Source organism: Halichoerus grypus, chromosome 6 (assembly GCF_964656455.1).
Source record: "Halichoerus grypus chromosome 6, mHalGry1.hap1.1, whole genome shotgun sequence".
NCBI lineage: Eukaryota > Metazoa > Chordata > Mammalia > Carnivora > Phocidae > Halichoerus > Halichoerus grypus.
The window spans coordinates 135646708-135662693 of NC_135717.1; the positions used below are offsets into that span (position 1 = coordinate 135646708).

At 33.8% G+C, this 15986-nt stretch overlaps 1 pseudogene; it reads left to right on the top strand.

Annotated features, from left to right (window-relative positions):
• The first annotated feature begins 7025 nt into the window (after positions 1–7025).
• LOC144382149 (spermatid perinuclear RNA-binding protein pseudogene) lies at positions 7026–8316 on the top strand (annotated as a pseudogene).
• Positions 8317–15986: the final 7670 nt, after the last annotated feature.

Consider the following 15986-nt stretch of genomic DNA (forward strand, 5'->3'; position numbering starts at 1 on the left):
AGGAAGAAAACCTGCTGTGATTTTCTGTGGCTCAGAGAATATTCCCTATGTATGTTGTTCATTTAGCCACTTTGCCAATACACGAATCCATCAGGATTATTCAAATAAGAAAAGGGTAGTGTACAGCTTGTTCCACACATTCTTTTCTATTATTTTTCCTTCTTATTACAGTGTTAGCCAAGAAAAATTCTATTCTTTGATTACTTATGCAATCTTGCATTAAAAATTATATCTCAGGTTTATTTTTTAACATGTATCCCAGTACTGGCTTATGTAGGTTATGGAAAACTAGATTAAACATTTCTACTGCACAGAGCATGATGAGAATAAAAACGTAATGTCAATAATAAAAATAGATTTAACTTACTGATCACTTATGTGCTAAATATTTAACATCCACTATTTGGTAGCTATTACTATTTACTCCAATTTTAACAGATAAAGAAACTACATTTTTGTGAGCTTGAATAGCTTACTCAAACTTATACAATTAAAAATATAAAATCCCAACACTTATATCATGCTTAGTATATGCTAGACGTCAATCTAAATGATTTATATATTAATATAATTATTATAATAATACTAGAAGATAAGTAATAATATTATTTATTTGTTTCTTAGGTGAAGAAACTGAAGCAAAGTGAGGTTAAGTAACTTGGCCAAGGTCACATAGCAACTAAATGACAGACTCAAATGGAAAGAGCCTAGATGTCCATCAACAGATGGATGGATAAAGAAGATGTGGTATATATATACAATGGAATATTATGCAGCCATTAAAAAATGAAATCTTGCCATTTGCAATGACGTGGATGGAACTAGAGAGTATTAAGCTAAGCGAAATAAGTCAATCAAGGAAAGACAATTATCATATGATCTCAGTGATATGAGGAATTTGAGAAACAAGACAGAGGATCATAGGGGAAGGGAGGGAAAAAATGAAACAAGATGAAACCAGAGAGGGAGACAAACCATAAAAGACTCTTAATCTCAGGAAACAAACTGAGGGTTGCTGGAGTGGAAGGGGTTGGAAGGGATGGGGTGGCTGGGTGATGGACACTGGGGAGGGTATGTATTATGGTGAGTGCTGTGAATTGTGTAAGACTGTTGAATCAAAGACCTGTACCCCTGAAACAAATAATACATTATATGTTAATAAAAAATTTTAAAAAATAAAATAAATAAAAAGAAAGAGTTAGAAAGGCCTAGGAGTTAATGTCTAGATATTTAAGCTAGACTATACAGGTCATATTTTGTAGTATTTGTTGTTATAATAGTGGATAATTTTGTTACCTTCCCAGGTCTCAGTTTCTCCACTGTAAAATGGAGTAGTAAAATATTTCGTTTTAAGAATTAAAGTTGTGGGGCGCCTGGGTGGTGCAGTCAATTAAGCGTCTGACTCTTGATTTCTGCCCAGGTCATGATCTCAGGGTCCTGGGATCAAACCCCACATCAGGCTCCACATCCAGTGGGGAGTCTGTTTGAGATTCTCTCTCACCCTCTCCTTCCACTCCTCCACCTGCTCATTTTCTCTCTCTCTAAAATAAATAAATAAAATCTTAAAAAAAAAAGAATTAAAGTTATCCTTTCACACAGTGCTTATAAAGCAGTGACTGGAGCATAGTTAGCATCATATAATGGCTTACATTAACAAATAGGAAATAAAATGGAGTTCTGTAATACCTGGTGAAATGATTGCACACAATAGGTTGTCATTAAATTATTTGACACATCAATACTGTATTTGATCTTTCTTTTAGTTAGGTACTTATAGTAAATAGTGGCTTCTCTAAAGTTATTTCATTTATTGGTTCTTTTTAGCTCTAAAGGGGTTATCGGCACCTATCATTGTATGGAAGCACATATTATTGTTGCCAGACTGGTTCAAAGTGAAATTTAATTTTTCACTAAAGGCTCTATAATTTAATATTGTCTAAGGTATAAAAGCTAGTTGTACATAGCAGTGACTTTAAAGGTATTTTATAATTTAATTGGCCTTTTCTTCTCTTTTTTTGAATTCATTGCAGATTAAAGTAGGCATTATGGTTTCGATGGAACAAAAGAGTTATCTTCAAAACATGTCACAACGGCCTGGGAAGCTGGTAATAAAAAGCTGCTAATAAGGACCCACTAATAAGCAGCTCCAAGTACCTCAAAATAACCCTACCATGAGCTTTTCCATCCCCCAATCCAACATACAAACATCAAAGAGAAAGAATACAGAACAGAATTGCATATTGATTATTACCTGCTTTTTTGTTGTGGGGATCTTTTGTCGTGCACAGTTTGAGAAGCTTAATATGTATAAAAGAAGGAACGTCGCTTAAGAGTAATGAAATGTGAGTCCTATTATTAATAGAATGGTTCTATCCTACTTCACAGGCTATAAGAACGGAGGTAATGCTTCCATTCTTGCCTTCCTTTCTTCCTTCCCTTTCCCTCTTTCTTTCCCTCTTTCCCTCTTCAACGGAAACCTGAATTGATAGAATTCGTGATGTGGGAGTGCATTCCAACTAAAATCACATCTGCAATAGGGTTGATGATAAATCTTTCTAGATGGGGCCCAAATGTGAAACCACTACACTGAATTGGCTAGTCAGTGGGTATTAGTTATATTGTGGCCCAGTAACTATTTTCCTCACATTTAGTTCAAGAATAATCACGCATGTGCCCATTCTCAGTCATGTATTTTGGGTGAAGTTCCATCCATGACTTTTGACAAGAATTGACCAAGTTTACATGAACAAAATCTCTTAGAATCAAACCATCATATACTTTGACTTCTGTGACTAGAAAATCCTCACATGACCAATAATGGTTAATTAAAAATAACTTGCTTGAAATTTAATGAAAGGATTTTTCTTCTTACTACTTGAAAAGACGTTAAGAGGTTTTGAGGTCTGGGGTTCCTGCAACCATAAAAGAATCTGTAGGAGTTTTAAGTCAATTTGGATGAATACTAGGAAGAAATTTCCCTTAACTCAGTTTACCACCTTTCAAACTTTTGAGACCTTGCAAGAGGAAGAATGTTGATATTTGACAAAATACTTACTGCATAAAAAATAACTAACTTTAACCATTTCACTTCCTTAAGAGTAAAAGAAAAAATTTACTTATCTGTAATTTTTGGGTGCTAAATTTTAAGACCCATATTTTTCTTTGTATTGAAAGGCAAATATATTATAAATCCAATTATAGATATATTACTGAAGTTTAACATTTCTATTGTGATTAGCAGACTTATTTCTGTTAGGTTTTTTTGTTATTTTATTTTATCTTTTAATATAACCCATTCTCCTAAGAGCATCTCTGAGTGTGTTGTGAACATAAAAGCTAGGTATATAGAATACAACAAACGTTCTGTAAGTTGAGAAACCAGCTGTCACCTCTTTGTGGTCTTTTAAATTTCAGTTCTCACATCACCAAATTTGAAAGAATGAGAGCATTAAAATATAAGTTGGTTATTTTTAAGCTAGTTTTTAGAGGAAATTGACAATGAATTCAGCTACATGTATGTCACATAGTAATTGAATGTATTACTACTAAACTCTGACTACTTTCTTGAAATGTGATCCTTAATATATGTTTCCTATGGTTTATCAGAATCTAAATACCTGTGGTAAAAATCAGAATTAGAAACATAATAAGTGAATGATAAAGCAATGCCTATATACCATACTTCTAAAATAAATTAATGAATTACAGCTCCAGAAATGACAAAGTAGGTTGTATTGGAATAAGCAGCCCAAAGATAACCATTATAAACTCTGGTGGTGGGGGGAACCAATATACAAAGGTATTAGAGAGCTATCCAAAGCAGGAAGAAACTTTAGGTTATCCAATACTTCACAACATAAGTTAACTGGATGAGATCTAAGCACACATAGCTTTCCTCTGAAGATATTCCCCAAGTTATGAATAGAGAGGCTAGAAGTCAAGTGGAAAGATACAATCCTATCAGCTTAAGATTTCACAAGACAGAATTTTAGGTAATCAGAGTATCTAGAAATTAAGGAGATAAATCTCAGAAAGAAATCCTATAGGGCCTGTCCCCAGATATATCCATAAACTCCTTTAAAACCATGGCTTACCTCTAAGCTGAGCACCCATGTGGGACATTCCAAAGAGCCATGTGGTAAAAATACATACATACATACATACACACACACACACACACACACACACACACACACACAAAGTCTAAAGGACTGAAAGACTAAGAAGAGATTTCAGCTTTTGCCCAAAGGAACAGGGATAGCATTTGGAGTTTGAGTTCTGTCAAATTAGAGGTGTTTACTAAAAACCTTAAATTTTCCAGAGTTTGTCCTAATAGAGTGTAAAACCAAACCTCTGCAAGTACAAGATGAATTACCAGTAACTTAAATATCTGCTTAAATGAAAACAAACCATCATCAGTTAATAATAAAATCCAGGAACTCTACAAAGTGTTATTTACAATGTCTAATATACAATAGAAATTTATAAAATGTACTGATAAGATAATATGACCAACTGTTCAGGAAAAAAAAAAAAAGACACTAGAAACAGAGTAAGGGATAACCCAGATGTGGAAATAGCAGACAATGTCTTTAGAGAAAATATTACAAATATGTTTAAGGACTTAAATGAAAACTTGTTAAATTAACTGAATATAAATGCAGAGAATCAACAGCAGACAACCCAATGGAAATTATGCATTGAAAATTACAAATCTGACATGAGAAATAAAATTACTGGATAGGCTTAATAGCAGAAATAAGAAGGCAGAAAAATGGTTTTTTAAAATAGATGAATGGAAACTATATAATGTCAAGAACTAGAGGAAAATGACTTAAAGAATGAAGAGAAGCTCAGTGACTTGTGGAGCAATAGCAAATGTTCTAAGATATGTTGAATTAAGCACAAGAAGTAGAGAAGTAGAAAAATTGGGACAGATTTTACCAATGGGATGATAATCATCAAATAAATCTAAAAACAAACCAAAAAGCTCTGCAAACCCCAAGCAAGATAAATTTTTTTTGAAGCTGTCCTATTAAAACAGCTGAAATGCAAAAATATAAAAAAAAACCAATGAAGGCAAATCAGCATCTAATAAAAAAAATAAGATATGTTCCTCTTAATAAATTTATAACAAAACCTTTCAGTAACTGTGGATAGAAGGCAAGGTCTTCACTAAGATGAAGAGCATCTTAATGGTGAAATATTGAAAATCTTTTCATTAAATCTCCCAAATAAGGAAAATAAATCTCCTCTCACAATTTTCTCAGCACTGTATTAAATGTGCTCATCAGTGCAATAAAGGGATAAAAGACATAGAAATAAAGATTGAAAAGGAAGAAATAAATATCCTTTATTCCCAGATAACACAATTGCTCACATAGACAATCCAAAGAAATTTATAGACCTACTACTAGAATAAGTGAATTTAGCAAGATCACAGTTCAATATATTACAATTATTTGTATTTTTTTTAAGAGAGAGAGAGAGCACACACACCTGTGCCGGTGGTGGAGGGGGAGTGGCAGAGGAAGAGGAAGAGGGAGAATCTTAAGCAGACTCCACACTCAGGATGAAGCCTGATGCGGGGCTGCATCTCACAATACTGAGCTCATGACCTGAACCAAAATCAAGTTTCAGATGCTTAACGAATTGAGTCACACAAGCACCCCATAATTATTTGTATTTTTATACATTGACAGCAATGAGAAAAGAACTTAAATTCCATTAACACACACATCAAAATCCATTATATACAGAAAAATTCAGCAAAAGATGTGTAAAACTTCTACATGGGAAACTGTAAGAGATTGTTACAAGGGATCAAAGATGACCTAAATAATGAGAGATGTATCATGTTCATCAATTAAACAACTTAATGTTGCTAAAATTTTAATTGATCTAAAAAGATTAAATGCATTTTAAGTTAAAATTCCAACATGATTTCTTGGAATAATTGATGAGTTGATGTTAAGATGTATAGGGATATTTAAAATATCTTGAATAGCCAAAGATAATTTTGAGTAAAAAAAAAAAAGTTTCAAGACTCACACTACATGATTTCAAAACTTAATATTCTTTACTATGAAGTTACAGTGATCAAGAAAATGTGTTTGTGGAGTATGGATGGAAAAATAAATTGGTGGAACAAATAAAAAGTACAGGTACACATATAAGGTCAATTGCTTTTTGACAAAGACACCAAGCCAATTCAAGAGAGAAAGAAGAATATTTTCAAAAGTTGGTTTTATACCCGCTGGATATTCATATGGAAAAAAAATACTTCAACATCTACATCAAGTTTGACACAAAAATATTTATAAGATGAAATATAGACAACGCACAAAATAAAATAAGAAAGCAGCTAGATGAAAACACAGAAGTATGTCTTAAGAACCTTGAGGTAAGAGAGGATTTCTTTGAACCAAAACACAATATGAAAGAAAAAAATTGTATTCATCAAAATTAGAATTTCTCATCCAAATATACTTTTTAAAAAAGACCACAGAGAAAATTTTTACAATACATGCATTTGATAAAAGACTCGTATCAACAATACAAAGAATTCACACAAAGCAACAACAAGACAAGTTAATTTTAAAATAATTAGGCAAGAGGCACTTCGTAAATGAAGATAAACAGATGGCTAATAAGCACATGGAAAGATGTTCGACAGCATTCATCATCAAATTAAAACCACAATGAGATCATTTCAAATCTTCTAGAATTGCTAAAACTTGAAAGATTGACAACACTAAATGTTAGTGAAGAAGTAGAGCTATTGGAACTCTCATGTTGCTGGTGGGAATGTGAAATGGTACACACCCTTTGCAAATCTGGCAGTTTCTTAAAAAGTTAAATATATACCTCTCCATGATCCATCAAGTCTACTTTTAGATATTTACATAAAAGAAATTAGAAAAAGAGTATATCCACTAAAGACTGTACAAAAATGTTTGCAGCCACTTCATTTGAAGATGGATTGATTTGAAGATGGATTAGGGGATGATAAAAATCCCAATAAGATGAAACGAAACTTAAGGAAAATTCTGGATAGTAAAGCAATAGACCTTATGAATGTACTAATGAGGCTAAATCAGATCAGGCCCGGGCTTCAATATAAGCTTTTGTCTCAGTCTGGCCCTGTCCACGCCCCAGTCTTCACAATGTCTGGAGATGTGGACGGTACAACATATGAAGCCTCAGGGTCATCCAAGAAAACAGCAAAACTTCATGTAGCAGTGAAGGTATTACAAGCAATGGGATACCCAACGGGCTTTGATGCGGATATTGAATGTATGAGTTCCGATGAAAAATCAGATAATGAAGGCAAAAATGAAACAGTGTCTTCAAACTCAAGCAATAATACTGGAAATTCTACAACTGAAACCTCCAGTACCTTAGAGGTAAGAATTCAGGGCCCTATTCTCACAGCAAGTGGCAAAAATCCCGTAATGGAGCTCAAGGAAAAAAGAAGAGGTCTTAAGTGTGAACTCATCTCAGAGACTGGTGGAAGCGATGACAAATGCTTTGTAATGGAGGTAGAAGTAGACGGACAGAAATTCAGAGGTGCAGGTCCAAATAAGAAAGTGGCAAAGGCAAGTGCAGCTTTAGCTGCCCTGGAGAAGCTGTTTTCTGGACGCAATGCAGCAAATAATAAGAAAAAGATTATCCCTCAGGCAAAGGGTGTTGTGAATACAGCTGTGTCTGCAGCAGTCCAAGCTGTTTGGGGCAGAGGAAGAGGAGCTCTAACAAGGGGAGCTTTTGTTGGGGCTACAGCTGCTCCTGGCTACATAGCTCCAGGCTATGGAGCACCGTATGGTTACAGCACAGCTGCCCCTGCTCATGGTTTACCCAAGAGAATGGCTCTGTTGCCCGTTATGAAATTCCCAACATATCCCGTTCCCCACTACTCATTCTTTTAGCAAATGACAGAAGCTAATTCCTATTGAACAACAAATACAGCACAATACAGAATGTTAGAGGAAAAGCCTTTTTATCCTGCTTTCTTTGAACACATACTTGATCAAAATTATTTGTAAAAAACGTCTTTCCTACTTTTTGATTTTAACAAATGCAAATTTAGTTCTCTACAACTTGAAAACAAACAACAAGGAACTAGTTCTGTGAAAGATACCTCACTTCTGGAAAATACCTTATACCAGCCCTTCTGTCCTAGGGAAATAAGCCTAGCAGTGCAGAGGTTGAGTCTTAGGAGGAGTATCAGATTATGTAAAATTAAATTTGTGAAGGATGTATAGAGTCTCAAACACTGATCACAAATAAACTGCTTTGTTGTAAAAAAAAAAAAAAAAACAACTTAAAATTACAAATAAATCAATTACTGTCTTAAGAAGCCTGGGCAAACAAATTGTAGCATATTCTTGCAGTGGCCCACTACTCACTCAGCAGTTAAAAGAACAGGCTACTGATATATGCAGAAATATGGGGGGAAATCTCAAAAATATGTATTGAACAGAAGAAGCCAGGTGCAAAACAGAATATTGTCTAGGATTCCATTCATATGAAATTCAAGAATGGGCAAAATTAAGCTATGGCTTATAAGTGAAAAACAGAGGCTGCCTCGGGGGTGGTAGGTAGCTGGATAGGTGAGCAGTGATGTGCATGCATATGTTTCAGAAACTCTCTGTAGGGGAAAAAAAGTCTTAATTTTAAAAATTATGATTTCCATTATAAATACTGACCTTGCCCATTTCCAGCTACCATCATGAAGTTATTGAACACAGAGTCAGGAATGTGCAGTAACACACCACAATATAGTATTTCCACACAGATGCGATAGACAAATAACCTCAAGAGCATAACAGTAAAATGCAGCAAAATAATTAAGATCTGACTTTTTCATTAATTAATTTTGTTTTAAATAAATTTAGTTGTAAGTTCATAAAATTTGCTTTTTAGTAATGCCTGTGTTTAATAACTAGCTCACAAAAATTCCTGAAATATTATCAGTCTTGACTGGCAAATTTTTAGAAGCCATCTTCAGTACGCCCTTGAAAGGGGAACATTTCTAAGGCAATGGTAATGTTCTATATCTTTTTTTTTTTTAATGTTTTATTTATTTATTCATGAGAGTCAGAGAGAGAGAGAGAGGCAGAGGCAGAGGGAGAAGCAGGCTCCCAAGGAGCAGGGAGCCCGATGCGGGACTCGATCCCAGGACTCCGGGATCATGACCTGAGCCGAAGGCAGACGCTTAACCATCTGAGCCACCCAGGCGCCCGGTAATGTTCTATATCTTGGTAGGGATGATGGTTTCATGGGTGTGTATATTTATCAAAATTCATCAGTTCTCCACTTAAAACCTGTTCATTTTAGGTTATGTAAATTTTACTTGAAAACCATATGTGACTGGTAATATATTTTAAGATATAGTTTCCTGAGGATCATAAATGCTTACTTTTCCTTGAGTCTGTTGAGTGATTTTATCTGCTTATTTCTAAATCAGTTAATTTTTCTGGATTGGAGTTATAATTTTTTTTAAAGATATTATTTATTTACTTGACAGAGAGAGACACAGCAAGAGAGGGAACACAAGCAGGGGGAGTGGAAAAGGGAAAAGCAGGCTTCCCGCTGAGCAGGGAGCCCGATGTGGGGCTTGATGCGGGGCTCGATCCCAGGACCCTTGGACCATGACCCAAGCCAAAGGCAGACGCTTAACGACTGAGCCACCCAGGTGCCCCTAGAGTTATAATTTTTTAAATATTTTTATTAGGGAAAATATATATCAAAATTTACCATTTTAACAATTTTTATATGTACAATTGCATTAATCAGTCACAATGTTATACAACCACCACCACTATTTCCAAAATTTTTTCATCATTCCAAACAAACTCTGTTCCAATTAACAAATAACTCCCCATTCCCTCCTCCTCTTAACTCCTGACAGTCCTAATATATTTTCTGTATCTATAATTTTCCTCTTCTCGATACTTCCCAAACATAATCCAAATACAAACAAAGTGATTCATTTATGCAACAATATTCTTTTTACATCCTACTATATGCCAACACTTTTAACATTCCTGTAATTACAGAAAGGAGCAAAATATTTATCTTTGCCCTCATATGGTAGCTTTGATGATAAATATTTTCTGTCTCTCTCTCTCTCTCTTACCAGGATTTCAGTGACACATCGTTTCTAATGAAAACATACTAGAACTTAAAAAGATGACTAGAAATAAACCCTTTTGTTTCATGTTCTAAATAGCTATCCTGCAGGAGATGAAGATTAAAACATGGATAGAAACATTAAGCCTAAGTTTGTCCGTCATCCTGGTCATTTGTTTTTCAACTTGAGTTCCATAAAAGACACAGATAAATTGATTTTATCATATCAGGTCCTTTCTCCAAGAGGTGTAATATTACAATTAGTTCATTATAGAGAATTATATTTTTAGCTGAGATTGCTTCCTAAAATTGTGGATTCCTAACCAAGCTAATAGAACCTTTCAAATTTATAGTGCTTTAAACATTTATGCTTATGACAGCCTTGTGAGAGAAAATACAACAGGAAATAATTTTACATCTTATGACTGAGGAAACAAAGATTGTGTGATTTACCCAGTATCAGATGAAAGATGTGGTACTCAAATCAAGATCAATTTAAGTACTATCATTACGGACTCTATTGCATGATATGCATAACATAACTATCCTTGGCCCTAAGAGCATTTGGAACTAATAATAATAGATCAAAACTTTTATGTAACAACAACAACAAAAAAATCACAAATGAATTACATAGTATTTTTCAACTTAAAATTTATATTTCACTTGTTTTTAATTTGTTGTTTCATTTATAAACAGGTTTATAAGCATTATTCATTTTAATGATAGTATTTATAGTCTGAAAATGCATGGTAAGCATAGTGAATCACTGTGTCACAAGGGTTAGAACATATTGTCCAACATTCTATGGTCTATATGGCCTGAATTGTGATGACTTTTTTTTTTTGATAATGGGTTTTAATACCATTTGTGTGCTTCATTTAAATTTTAAAAAATGTATTAGTGATAACATTAGTAAAAAGTAAACATTGATCTTATATTGAACAAATTAATCCCCAAAGTTGATGCAAACATCAGTATGTTAACATATATGGTGCTTCTTGTAATTCTTGTGCCTATAAAGCAGTCTTTTCACAGATAACGTGTGTAAAAGATCAGATGTGAACTACTTACTCAAGAAGGAAAATATAGACCTTTCGAAACTACATGGCTGTTTCACAAAAGGTAAGTAAAATAAACAAATTCCTTTTTCAGACATCTTGTCAAAGTAATCACAGCCTAAATTTATCATAGATATTTTGGAGGGTTGTTATTTATTATTTGGTTTAGGACTTTTTTGGGGGTGGGGGGACGTCAGAGGGAGATGGAGAGAGAGAGAACCTTATACAAGCTCCACACCATGGAGCCCTAGGCAGGGCTCAATCTCACAACCCTGAGATCATGACCTGAGCTGAAATCAAGAGTCGGATGCTTAACCGACTGAGACACCCAGGCGCCCCCTGGCTTAAGACTTTTAACATTTGTACATAATACTTTAAAAGCATAATAATTATTTCAGTTAATTTTGAATTCTTTTTATGTGATCCTCAATAATTCATCAGGATTCAACTTGTCATTGGTAGATCATTTAACATAATGAATATACAAGAGATTAATTTGAAGAACTTAAAGGTAGTAAACATTTCCTCACAATGGGTACTCCTTAATTATGCAGATATTCTGTATAAATTCACTTATAAATTAGGTAAATGCCAAAATTATTTTTATATACCCGAACAGTATATTTTGTTAAAAGTCATATTTTTAATTTTTTATACTTGCCAATATTAACTCTATATGAATATTGACTATGTTGTTATATTCTCACCTCTTTATGTTGGTTCTCTAATAGTAGTAATAACTGTTGTTGTTGTTTTTCATGTGCCAACTTGTTCCCAAGTCTGACAGTTGCTGGTCTTCTCATTAGTATCTCTTTCATATTTTCATGCTATAAGAGCTGGCATACCAGCTAAGAAGCTACTTTTTCATCAATTTCTTTGGGGGATGCTTGCCAAAATGCTGTGGCCCATACTCTTCTTTTGCACCATTTCATAAGCTCAAATAGCCATGATGTATTCTGTTTAATACTTTCTGGCAAAGATTATTGGAAAGAGCTATGCAATCATCTTTCAGCAATATACCATTCACCATTGTGAGAGATGCTCTGATGTTCCCATATGCCCATAAGGCTTTTCTAGTTTCTTTTACTTTTTCAGCCAACTTATTCATAATAAAATTAATACACTGTTAACATCAGGTCCATGGCTATCTCCTATGCCATCCATCTGGACTTGTCTTCTGTAATAGGCAAGATTTTATGAATGGTTTCAATCTGTTTTTCTAGACCTGCAGTATTTTGGACAATACTACCAAAGTTAAGCATTTTATATACAAACTTGCAACAGGTATTTTTAAAGCATTAGTCATATTACCAAATTTGAACTTTGAGATCTTGATTATCCTGAAAATGAGAGCTGGTAAATTACAGAGAGGTCTTATATGTGTTTCATTTGATGATCCTGAGTTTCTAGGGTTTTTTATTGAATAGTTTACACATACTGCTCTTGTCACTGTTAAAGTAGAACAGAGGTGAGACCTGGGCAGATTTATTTAAGAGAGCTTTCAGGAGAAGAGGAGAGAGGGGAGAAGCCAAGCAAATGTGTGGTTTTTGCTAGAGATTTGCTATAGCAAGATTCCACAGGGACATTTGTAGCACTAACTGAACCAGAGTTGTTTCTACTTTGAGCCAAGGGAGCCAGCCTTCAGTATCATTGTGTAAGAAAGTCATTGGCTGTGGTCTTCTGAGAGTGGCTGGGTAGATAATCTCCGAGTTGAACAATTAAGCAGCTCCTGTTTGGCCAGGGAAAATTCTCCAGAAAAATAAAGCCCAAGTGTCCACCGCAGGTGAAGGATAAGCAAGATGTGGCATACATATACAATGGAATGTTATTCAACCTTAAAAATGAAGGACATTCTGACATATGCTACAACGTGAATAAATCATGAGAACATTATACTATGTGAAAAAAACAGAGAAAGGCAAATGCTAAATTATTCTATTTATATGAGGTACTTAGAATAGTCAAAATCATAGAAACCGAAAGTAGAATGGTGTTTATCAGGGTTTATAATAATGAAAGGAGGTAGATCATCAATGGCTGCCCACCTCCGTGCCTGCACCTCTGTGATGAGAAGCAGAAGTAGGTGGCTAGGACACAGATCTTTGGTATCTGGAAGATAGGGTCTTTGTTGCTCAGCCTGGCTCTGGCAAGATGTGTACAAAATACTCCAGAACACATACATAGTTCCCTGTCATGGAGCTAAGGGGTGAGAGACGGGTAACCACTGAGGAGATAAAAGTTGAAATGTGCCAAAATTAATCTAATTTACCAACCAGTCCTTTTCCCTGGAAGTTACAAGTCTTCGATAGAATCCACAGTTCCAAAGCAGTTACATCAGATTCTGCCAGTGTAATTATCTGGGTGGGGAGACAAATTCCTGGTGCTTCCTACTCTGCCATTTTCCCAGAATCCTCTCACATATCATGGCTTTGATTTAAAGATTTAAAAGATTTTTTTTGAGACAACAGATAACATTTAAAACAATATAAGACTTTAAAACAAAGCGTAATTAAATGAGAAAATATAAAGTACTGTTATAAATCCTAGGAGAGATCAGAAAGAAGTGAGTTCAGTGAGTGCATGCTGATTCCAAAATTTTAATAATGTGTTTTAGACTTGATCTTGAAAGATAAGCCTTGAATAGATGGAAAGAACAGTATCATCAGGTTACAGTATAAAGGTTTGGAGACAGTCATTACCTAAAATAGTAAAAGATTTGTTTATAGAAACTTCATTGGCTGGAGCTGGTGGCTATCATGTTAAAGTAAAATGAAGCCAGATTGAGATGGACTTTCATCAGTTTTACTCCAAGGACTTTGGTAAATTCTTGAGTGACTTATTAGTGTGGGGAAATACATGTTGTTTTAAGATTGTTGAATGAATATTGGAAAAGAGAAAGTGTAGGACTGAATCTCAGTTTGAGAAGTACAGAAAGCCATTAAAACCTATATAGGAGCATCAAAGGTGTCAAAAATAATGCTTTCTAAATTAGAAGTAGCAATACCTATACACTATATTCATATTTTTTAAATTTGTAGCTATGGGTATTGGTGTTGTAGGGTTATGATGAATTTTAACTATTTTTAAAGCATAAATATTATTGAAAATTTTTGTAAAAGTATATGTTAGAAATAATGGAGACCTAGAATTATAATGAAAAGGAAGAAGTAAATACAAGAACTTTTGAGAAAAAAAATAAATTTTACATGTTATGTCATATATTAAGTATATGATTGAAGTAGAAATAACTTATTTAGCTAGTTTTTTGGCACTCATATCAATTTTATTTTATTTGCTATGTGCCTTTTAGGAACAAGTCAATAAATACTTCAGGAATACATGTATTGAATTAACTGAGTTTGGGTATGTTGGACTGTTTGCTTTTGGTCTTAATATTTTGACTTATTTTAAAATTATTATTTTTATTCTCTAGTGTGTTTTAAATTTCATCTGTAATTTCTCTGATTACAACTGAGGAAGTATATTTTAAAGAACATATTGTTTTGAAAGCCAAGACAATTTTAATTTTATAATTCCTTTTTTTGGGGGGTGGGGAGAGGGAGAGAGAGAATCTCGAGCATGTTCCACATCCAGCATGTGAGCTGACATGAGGCTCGATCTCAGAACTCTGAGATCATGACCTGAGACGAAATCAAGAGTTAGACACTTAACCAACTGAGCCCCCAAGGTGCCCTATGTTTCTTTAAACAAACAAACAAACAAACAAACAAAACATTTACACCTATAAGCAAGGCAAACAAAACACCCACAGATTTTAAAATATATTATTTAATTTTGGAAAATTGTTTTGAGTAACTCTAAAGTTCAATGTCAGCAAAAATGAAATTTGGCCACTTTCACCTGTGGTGAAGTGGGAGAAGTGATCAAAATAAATAAGTTCTGAGGACATAATCTCCAATATAGTGACAATAGTTAATACCACTGTACTGTAAATTTGAAAGTTACTAAGAGAAGATCTTAAAAGTTTTCATTACAAGAAAAAAATTGATAACTATATGAGATGATGGATTTTAACTTGACTTACTGTGGTGGTGATTTCCATCATATAAATACATTGAATCATTATGTTATACACCTGAAACTAATACAATGCTATATGTCAACTATATTTCAATTAAAAAAATTAAGTGTGACATTTCTTGGCCTACTGTTACCAGAATATTATTTATGCCTTGGGTACAGAAGCATGTCTGACTTTTAGTCAATACCTATTAGGGGTAATTTTGGTTTTTTTATCACTTAAAGTATTTCTGCAGTTCTTAATGTACCACAATATTTTTTTCAATATAAATGGAAAAAAGTTACGACCTATTAATAGAATATAAGAGAAAATAAGGCATTTCTTCTTTGTTCTATGATGACTACAATGATAGTAGTGAATTTGTTTCCCCAAAATGCTTAAACTGTACTTAATTTGCATGTCATTAAGGTAATAGTAAAAGATTTTCTGATATGCATTTTGATTAACAATCATTTGACCTATTTTCTGGCCTCTTATTAATTCTTATTTTTTTCTTAAAGGTTTAGAAAATATAGTCATCATAATCGTAGGAAAAAGAAAACCTTATCTAACTTGATAAAACTTCATAAACTGAGTTCCCTTTAACAATAAAATTTAAATTTACTAACAACACGTAACTTGATGGTTTGTGTGATTTCTTAAAATTGTTTGTACACAGTTTTTCTTGGATAAATTTTAATCAGCACACTTTCCACCCACAGTAATTTGTAATATGTCATTCTCATGAACAAGAGAGGGTGTATACTGTGAAT